Genomic DNA, 10,360 nt, shown 5'->3' with positions numbered 1-10,360 from the left:
CAGCTTCCTGTTTGGATACCCACTAGACATTTGAAGTTCTACAATGAACCCATTGGAGATGCAAAGAAAAGCACCTCCAAGGAGACGAAAACACTGCAATCGAGCACCATTGACTCACAAGATGAACCAAAGTGGTGATATCAGAAGAACAGATGAAGTTGCCATGCACCAAGAAGGCAGAGCTGCCAACCTGGGCAGAAACTAAAATAACCTGCTATACAATTAGTCACAAATACACTCCTTGAGTTTTTTTTTGCCCGTGTACATGAGTATTGTCTAAAATATGCCTTCTTTTTAGCAGCTAGGCCCTGCCACCACTATGTTTGGCTAAGTTCACAAATCTATTGTAACCTGTAAGCTCCCTGTCACTTCTCTGGCTCTCCTCTCCTGCTAAGCTTTGTTTCCTGGCAGGATTTTAAATCTTCTGCCATTGCCATAGCTACTGCTCTTGCTGGAACTGCCATAGCCACCTTGGTTTTGTGGTTTGGCAAAGTATTCGTCTCCACCACCATAGGGGCCAGAGATTCTGCCTCCAAAGTTTCCTCCCTTCATGAGTACAAATTTTAAGATTGATTGTTATTTTTTCAGAAATCACTGTAGCTTCCATGCCCTCCCAAATTGCTTCCACTCTCACCACCAAAGTCACGTACGCCTCTTCCATTGTTATAGCTGTCACGGCTGCCACCCCCACCATAGCCACTGCCCTGGTTTCCAGAATCCTGTCCACTACTTCCATAGCCTCTGCTTCCTCCAGAGTAACCAGGGCTGCCTCCTTCATAACCACTATCATTACCAAATCCATTATAGCCATCCTAATTGCCGCCATATCCACCATCACCACAGCTGCCACCAAAGGCACCACAAGCACTGAAGTTTCCTCTGTGACCAAAGTTGTCATTCCCACCAAAACCACCTCCACGACCACCACCAAAGTTTCCAGAACCACTGCAGCCTCATTGGCTAGATGAAAAACTGGCCATCTCTTGCTACTACAGGGCTTTCTTTACTTCACAGCGGTGGCCATTCGCAGTATGGTATTTCTGAATGACAATCTTATCTACGGAGCCATGGTTACAAAAACAAAAGCCCCTCCTTTTGCCAAAGGTTACAAAAGCAACGCCCCTCTTTTTGCCACTGTCTCAGTCAGTCATGATTTCAATCACTTCAATTCTTCCCATACTCTTCAAAATAATCTCTTAGGGGATGTTATTCGGTCTTCTTTAATGCCACCAACAAATATCTTTTTCAGAGTTAAGTGGGCACCTAGTCTCTGAGAATCTTCTCTTGAGACAGCTCTCTTTGGTTCCACAACTCTTCCATCCTCCTTGTGTGGCCTTGCATTCATGGCTGCATCCACCTCCTCCACAAGGGCATATGTGACATACCCAAAGCCCCTGGAGTGCTTGGTGTTGGGATCTCTCATTACCACACAGTTGGTGAGCATTCCCCATTGCTCAGAACGGCTCTTCAGAGTCTCATTGATTGTTTCGAAGCTCAACTCTCAGATGAAGAGCGTCTGCAGCTGTTTGGGTTCTTTAGGAGACTCTGACTTAGATATGACAGCAGTGGGAAGAAAGACTTTATGCTTCCTCGGCGGTGTCCATTGGCATAAAAGAGTTAGCTAATGGATGAATCTGTGTATATAATTCTTCTGTTGGTAAAGGCATTAAGTTCCAGGCTTAATGAATTTATGGATTGCTGAAGCCAAAACTATCAGGCTCTCAGATTTCTATCCTTTCACCAATCCCCGTAGATGTATCTGTCCTCTTCTACTTTTCCTCTGTCATCTATTAAAATGGACTCTTACTGAGTCTAAAGGATATGACAAAAAAAAAAAAAAAAAAAAAAGAATGAACTCTTAGAAAAGACTCTGCAAATCTTTTGCAAAACAGTACATGTAAAAAAATCTTATGGGTATCTACATTTTGACTGAGTAAGTGCTTTAAGATGAAGAAATAGAATGGTGAAATTTTATGCATGAGGTGAGCAAATACACTCTGGGAAGTAAGGTGGTTTATAGCATCCATGCATCACATCAATTAGGTGATCACCTCTCAACTTACGTGTAAAGCCGGCGGCGTTTCTTTGATTTAAAAACTTGTTCTGATTTGTTAAACCACAAGAGTCTATTCTACTTCCATTCTTGTCTAGGAACCTGCCTATATCCATTTCAACAGCCTAAAGTTGGCAAGGATGACAGTTCAAAAGTTGCTGCACAAAGCAGGAGGAAGTTTTATAATATTGGAAAAATAATGTTGGATTAAATAATTCTAGAGAAATGTTGAGAACTCAACAAAAATGTATCTAAACATATAGCTATTTATATTTACTTATATTTTCTCTAGATTATAAACTCTTTTTAAATATACAGTTCATCCTCAAACAGGGGCTCATACCTATAATCCCAGCACTTTAGGGGGCCAGGGTGGCAGGGTTGCTTGAGGGCAGGAGTTTGAGACCAGCCTGGGCAACTCAGTGAGACCTTGTCTCTACAAAAAACAAACAAACAAACAAACAAAAAAACAAAAAATGTAAACCAGTCATGGTGGTGCATACCTGTAAGTCCCAGCTCCCTGGGAGGCTGAGGCGGGAGGATCATTTGAGCCCAAGTGCTCAAGGTTACAGTGAGCTATGATCACACCACTGCACTGCAGCCTGGGCAACAGAGTGAGACCCTGTCTCAAATACATATACACAGTTTGCATTAAATTTTCTTTAATGATTATCTTTAATTGAGCTGATAGTTATTTCTCAAAAGGTATAATGTACATATGAATTTACATCTCTTAGCTAACCACATACTAATTATTGGGGTCATGGTATTCTAGCCACTTGGAGTTTCTTTGCCATCCTTGACTTCTCAGGCTATAGAAAATTCCTAAAAGTACAGGAAAAACTTTTTTTATTGTAAAAAGTAAAAATAATTGTAGCCAAGACAAGGCAAATTTAAAAAAAATCATTCTGGCCACAGAGGGCTCTGGCTTTCCACTGGGGCTGGTTGTCAGTAACAACCAGGGAGTGAGGCCATAAGGAGATCCCCAAAAGGTGAGTTTTGAGCCTCCGTGTGTTAGAGGTTAGTACTTTGCAGTGAGTTAGGGATGGAGATGCTTTAGGGGAAAGAAAGGCTGGGATTGGAATGTGAGGGGATTGTTTAACCCATGTCTGCTTCTGTGGTCCCGGACTTGGCTAACTTCAATGAGGCTTACACAGATGCACTGAGAATGAAAATGGAAGATGGGATGAACATAACTAAAGCCAACAAGGCTGGGGGAGTGCCTGCCCTAGGGCTCCTCTCTGGGTGCCAGGACACAGCGGGTGAGGGGTGGGAGTGAAACGGGAAAAGTTCCCTTGTCCCCCTCACAGGGCGTGTGACAGGGGGAGTGGCTCACTTCTTCAGTGCCCAGCTGCTCAAACTTTAAGGGGAGCTTGCAGACGGGTAGGTTGTGGGGCTCCGACCCCACGGTAGCATCTAGGGGTGAATGCTGACAGCTCCTGAAGCCCCAGTGGGTGTGTGTTACAAAGTGCTCTTTTAGCTTTGCTGTCTGTAGGTAGCTTGTGTCAATCAGCTCTATTAGACCTTTTGCCTTATCATCAGGACAGAGGGCGTCCTGTATCCCCGGGTTTTTGCCTTGGTATACCAGAAGACTCCGATCACATGTGGGCTTGGAGAATGAGTGCAAGGATTTTTATTGAGTGGTAGCTCTCAGCGAGGTAGATGGTAAGGCCAGAAGGGGGCTGGAGTGGGATGGTGGTTTTCCCCTGCAGTTGGGCCTCCTAGTAGCTGGGCTCTTCTCTGACCACCCCAGCCAAACTCTGCATTGTTCCACCAGTCGATGGCCTGCCGAAGTCTGTCAGTGCCTGTGGGTGTGCTCTTATGCTGGTGTGTTCCTCTCAACTTCCAGTTGCTTGTGTCCTCAGCCATTGGTGTGTTCCTCTTGATGTCCAGCTGCTTGTGTGTGTGCCCACTAGGATCTTGGAGTTTTTATAGGCACAGGATAGGAGCATGGCAGCCCAGGGTGGTCTTGGGAAATGCAATATTTGGGCATGAAAACAGAAATGCCTGTCTTCACCTAGGTCTGTGGGCACAGGTCTGGGGCTGGAGCCCCAGCCGGGGACTACGCCTTTCCCTTCCCAGCACTTCCCTGCCCCACTTGCCGCACTCTGTATCAGGAGCATAGTTTGCAGGGCTGTAGAAACAACGAGCTACCTACCATCTTTCCAGAGTAAAGTTTTCAGCCACCCACAACTTTTCTCACTTCAAAGTGAGCGTAGCAGCAATCATTTCTCTCCCTCTTCTCTTCAGGACAAAGGAACCAGTGGTCTCAACGCCAGTGGCTTTTGGGTCCTCTCAGAACAATGTAGAGAAGCTTGTATGGGCTCAGGGGTCATTCAAACCTTTGCTCAGTAGCCTGGATTGTGAGTTGGGTTGCATTTTTGCCCTTTAGGGGAGAAAGAAGTTATCGTAGAGGCCTTCCCACCCTGTATACTCATCAAATGAACCAGCAATACTGGAGTTGCCTCAGTTTTTATGACTAATAGTAAATTCCAGGGTGGAGTAACGTTATACAATCAATGTTGCTGTGCCTGTCCCTATAGAGAAAATTATGCCCTGCCAGAAATATACACTGGGATCATAGGCTCTCCCAGTGTGACTTTGTATCAGTTTACACCCTAGGAAAAATGAGCCCTAAGACTCACACATAATCATAGAACCATGCTCTCAAAGGCTTCTTGATAAATGTTCATTTATGAGTTTGGCTTTAGCATGGATTAATTATGCTGCTAGGTTCAACTTTGCAGTGCTCTGGTAAGTTGGGCTGGGAACCACCGACACCAGAGTCAGCTGGGATGCCTGTTCAGTACAGATTCCTGAGTCCCATTCCTTGATTCCTTGATTCATTAAATTACAATCTCTTGAGGGTGGGCCCTAGAATCTGCATTTCAAAAAGAGCTCCCTAGGTGATTCTCATATGCATTAAATTTAGAAGCCTAGTAACTTACAATGTTGGTGTCCTAAGTTTATAGAGGCAGGAGGGAGGTGAAAAGGTGGGAATCTGGAAGAGTAGTCCACTGCTAGGTGGAAGCCATTTTTACAAAGAGAAAACACATGAAAACAGCTGAAGGAAAGAGCCAAAGCAGATGTTGGCAACATGTGCTATTCATATTGAGGTGGGTGCAGGTGGATTCTGGGTTCCTGTTGCAGCACTTCTAGTATATACTACACGGGGGCCTGTAATGTGTCAGTCCTGCAAAGTTTTGTCCTAGCCCAAAGGCCTACCCCCAATCCTAGTTGAGGATGCTGTGCCTAGGCAGGTGGAGCTCTTTAATCAACAGGGACAGGTGGTGGTTATAGCTTCACCACTTCATGGGATTATCATTTTCTTCTATGTCATTTCCACTTGGATCCTTCTAGGGTTCCTTTTTGCCTGCACTGACACAGCCACCTAGGAGAGAAGAGAAGGGAGAGTTAAACTTTAAAACTTCTAATTTTTTTGTATCCATTGATATTTAGAAAAACTGGATTCTTACAGAGGACACTTTAAGGACTGAAATAGCGTATTAGTAACCCAAACCTTACATTACATTAAACAAATGAGGTCTTGGCGTAATACTTCTAAGATGTTGGCAATTTACAACTTAAAAGCTCATTGCGTAGAAACTGAGGGGGAATATTGCCAGGAATTACGCAAACGTACCGGCAGTGATGACTCTGCAAAGTCTTTCAATTTCACCCTTCCTTGCTGTTTTCACAGCTATCACTCCCTTAAAGCTTTCATCAACCTCTTATTGGCTTATTGTTGACACTCCCTGGTTGGATCCTACCCTTCTAGTTTCTCCTGAAAACCAAGCTCTTTCTCATACACTGAAAAAATATTGCTTCCTAACTTGGGTACTTCCTGTCATCTATCAAATTCATTTACAATTTTAAGAATAGCCTCCAAGTACTCACAGGTCTTCTTGAACCAGATTCTTTCTCAGAGTTTCTCTCTAGCTGGGTCTTCTTAGATCCTCTTGCACTTCTTTCTCATTCTCGTTCTTGCTCCTGTCTCCTTGTTCATACAATGCCCCTTGACAAGGATGTGATTCCTTCTGTTCTCCGTTAATTTACGTGCAATACTGCTTTCAAAAACCACACCACCCAGAGCCTTCTGTGGTTTCCTGTAGTTCTTGGTTTGTATGACATATTCCTGTTATCCCAGTTATTACACATATATTTTCTGTTTATCTTCTTGCTGATCTGATTATAATCTCTTCCATGGCAGAAACTGTTGTCTTGACTGTTAGCCATCACATCTCCTAGATTATGAAACACAGCAGCTGCCCAGCAAATATGTGAACAAATTCATAGATCTCACCACTTTCTCACTGGGAGAAGAGGGCAACCAGCTAACATGGACTTCTGGAGTCCTTAAAGGTCATTGGATAAACATGTCTTGGTCAAGTTTTCCATTTTGCAGCTGAGGAAACTAAGGATCAGTTTGGGTTACAGTGTTTGTTAATCAGAGGACTGAGACTAGACTTTGTTGCCAGTTTAAATGGTCTTCCTTTAAGAATCCAAAGTAGGCCAGGTGCAGTGGCTCACGCCTGTAATCCCAGCACTTTGGGAGACTGAGGCAGGTGGATCACGAGGTCAGGAGTTCAAGACCTGCCTGGCCAATATAGTGAAATCCCATCTCTACTAAAAATACAAAAATTAGCCAGGCACGGTGGCACCTGCCTGTAGTCTCAGCTACTCAGGAGGCTGAGGCAGGAGAATCACTTGAACCTGGGAGGTAGAGGTTGTAGTGAGCTGAGATCACACTCCAGCTTGGGTGTACTCCAGCTTGGGCAACAGAGTAAGACTCTGTCTAAAAAAAAAAAAAAAAAAAAAAAAAGAATCCAAAGTAAAGAAAACACAACAGGACAGCCAGGAGTTCAAGGTTATATTCCCTGATGATCAAAGGGCTCCAATCTCTCTGCATTGCTGGCCAAGGGATGGCCCAGATGCTTGGACAGTTTGATCAGAAACTTATCAAGTCTGTTCGTGTAAGTGAGTTGGCTGGCAGTCTCTATACATGGCCTGAATTAAGCCTGAGGCCTGGTAGCTGGATCCCAGCTGGCACAGTTATGGACCTGCTGGGCTGCACAGTTCCAGGAGCATTATTCCTACTGTATTCTAAAATGGAGCTCAAGTTCATTGGACGTTTTTACTAATAATACTTTCTTATTTTTTAGTAAAAAAAGGTATGAAAAAAAGAAGGCTTTTGTGGAATGGCTTTAACTTCATCCCAATTCTCGAAGGAGGGCTTGCTGGAGGTAGAGTAGCACAGCAGTTAATAGCACGGACTTTGGAGTGAGGGACAGCTGAGGTCAATAATCTGCATAACTCTGTAAACCTGGGCAGGTGACTTCACCTTTCTGAGCATCTGTTTCCTTGTCTGTAAAATGGAGGTAATTAACTACCTCACAGGATTGTGAGAATTAAATGGAAAATGTATGTAGAAAATTTAACTCTGTGTCTGGTATATGTGTAGTTAGTGTTCCTAAATGGAAACATCATATTTTTGTTTCCAGATATCTTATAAACTATAGCAACCATCCTTATATTTTGTGTCCTCAGCTGCATTGTGAAGGGTCTAGAAATATAAAAGGAGATGAAGAAAGTAAAACAGGATAGAAGGATGCATTTGGATTTTTGGGTTAATTTTTCAATATTTGAAATAGAAGAGATAAAAGTCTCATAACCAAAACTAAGCCAGGTTGGATACCTAAGTAGTTTTTCTTCTTTCCTTTCATAATGTAAAATGTGGTACTTAGTAGAGATGTTGGGTGGATAATATTGGGTGGTCTCTTGGTTACAGGGTCTACTTCTGACTGACCCCTTCACCTTCTCCTGTACGTTCTCATCCTTTCACAGTCCATGCCTTGTTCTTCTCATTTCCCAAGTTAGAAAGATGGGTGTTATCCTCCACTCTTCCTTGATGCTCAGCCCTCTCATCCAGGAATTTCCAGAGCTTGTCAGTTACATCGACTCCCTTCACTTCCGTCCATCTGGCCTGCACTGCCCTGGCTCAGGCCGTGGTATCTCACCACTGAAGAATAGCAATAGCTTCCCCTGGCCTCCTCCTTCAATCATGTTCCTCTTTCTTCACACAATATCCAAATATTTCTTCTAGAAAGCAAAGCCGACTGTATTGTTTCCTTAATGGAAGCCCTTCAATAGTTATCCATTATCCTTAGAGTGTCCTTCTCACTCTTTAGCACAGCCTTCTCTGACCTGGCTCCTGTCAAGTTCTCCTAAGGTGCCTTATTCCTCTTGCCTCTTTGCTTAGGTTGGAAACACTTCCTTTTGCTTCCATTTGTCAGGCTGATTTCTATTGATCCTTTATGCCTGTTATGGGTTGAACTGTGTCCCCACCTAAATTCGTATGTTGAAGTCCTAACCCGCAGTACCTCACAGTGTGACTGTATTTGAATATAGTGTCATTAAAGAGGTAATTAGGTTCACCTGAGGTCATTAGGGTGGTCTGTAGTTCAATATGACTGGTGTCCTCATAAGAGGAGAAAATTAGGCCACAAAAGCACAGACGGAATAGCATGTGAAGACACAGGGAGCAGATGGGATGATGAGCCAGGGAGTGCGACTTCAGCAGAAATAAACCCTGCCACACCTTAATCTCAAACATCCAGCCTCTAGAGTGAGAAAATAAATTTCTGTTGTTTAAGCCACCCAGTCCGGGGTACTTTGTAATGCAGATCTAGCAGATTAACACAAGGACTCAGCTGAGATGTCTCTTCCCCGGGACACATCCTCCTACCCACCGCATCCTTGTGCCTGTGCTGTATACTCCTGTTGCACATTGTCATTAGAGCTCTTACCACAATCTACTGGAATTCCTGGTTTGTTTTTTTGGAGTGTTCTTTTTGTTTTTGTTTTGGCTTGTACCTCTGTCTAAGCCATAAACTTCATAGGCAGGGACTATGTCTGTTTTGTTCACCATTGTATCCCCAGTGCCTAGCAGAGTGTCGCACACATTTCAGACATTCAATAGTTGAATGAATGAACACATTGGAGATAGTTAAAATCCTGGAGGTTAAACTAGTGTTAACCTCAAGTCTGCTAGGCCTAGAGATCCAGGGTAAAGTTTGGAGGCTTTCCCTGCAGAGTGAATGTCAGAGATCAGGATTAAAAGAATATTAATCAGTTACAGTGCTCAGCCCAAATCACAGAAACATCCCTCTTCTGCTACTGGGGTTACACAGCTACCCCCAAACCAGAGGACAGAAGGGGCATGGCATCGTGGATTGATGCAAACCACTTTAAGACTCCAAGCTGGGCACGGTGGCTCATGGCTGTAATCCCAGCACTTTGGGAGGAGGAGGTGGGCGGATCATGAGGTCAAGAGATTGAGACCATCTTGGCCAACATGGTGAAACCCATCTCTACTAAAAATACAAAAAAATTAGCTGGACGTGGTGGCAGATATCTGTAGTCCCAGCTACTCAGGAGGCTGAGACAGGAGAATCACTTGAACCCAGGAAGCGGAGGTTGCAGTGAACCGAGATTGCACCACTGCACTCCAGCCTGGCGACAGAGTGAGACTCTATCTCAAAAAAAAAAAAAAGACTCCAAGTGGAGGTAAAGATAACTGAGTCAGACACAAGAAAAGTAAAGTAATTATAAGAGAAGTCAGGCCCAGATTTGGCAGTGACAGGGGAGCTCTTCTTACTCACATTCATAATTTTTCACTAGTTATGCCTAAGACCAGTGCTGTTCCTACTTCTGATACCATTCCTCTACCTTATCTGACCTGCAAGCCTATATGAGAAGGTGAGGCTGTCAGATTTCTCCTGAAACAAATGAGACAGAGCAGAGCCTGGAGAGAGAGGGTGGGGCCAGCAGTTACAAAGTCTAGGACAGGTAGTTAGACCAGATTTTTACCCAACAGGTTCTTCATGACTCAACCAGCGAGCCAGGACATTCATCATCTATATGACATATCGAGGTTACTTCCTGGTTCTATAGTCATTTGTGGGGAGACAGTACATTTTAGGACAGTCTTCTCTTTGGATCAGTAATTAGTATACGTATGATTTGAAAAATGTTTTTATTAAGCACATTAATAGCTGAGAATTAAAAAAAATAAGATAGTACATTTTCCATGGGACAGACAGGAAATTTAACTAGTATGTCTCGCTCACAATGTCCTTGGTGAGCGAGAAAGCCCAAGCAGAGACTGAGATAATCTCAGGGAAGGTTTCTTTTCTTTATTATTCTCGTCACTGGAGATCCCTGCTCTTGTATTTTTAAAACCATTTTTTGAAGTACAGCATATACATAGTGTACAAATCATACTTCAATAAATGCTTTAGTTTTAAA

General features: G+C 43.5%; 1 pseudogene; it reads right to left on the bottom strand.

Moving 5' to 3' along the window:
* Nucleotides 1-368: 368 nt before the first annotated feature.
* Nucleotides 369-10,360, bottom strand: part of LOC103228670 (heterogeneous nuclear ribonucleoprotein A1 pseudogene) — a 34,221-nt pseudogene continuing 24,229 nt past the window's right edge.

The sequence above is a fragment of the Chlorocebus sabaeus genome, chromosome 22, assembly GCF_047675955.1.
Source record: "Chlorocebus sabaeus isolate Y175 chromosome 22, mChlSab1.0.hap1, whole genome shotgun sequence".
Lineage (NCBI taxonomy): Eukaryota > Metazoa > Chordata > Mammalia > Primates > Cercopithecidae > Chlorocebus > Chlorocebus sabaeus.
The sequence above is the reverse complement of the archived record's forward strand: the minus strand, read 5'-3'. Positions and strand labels throughout refer to the sequence as shown.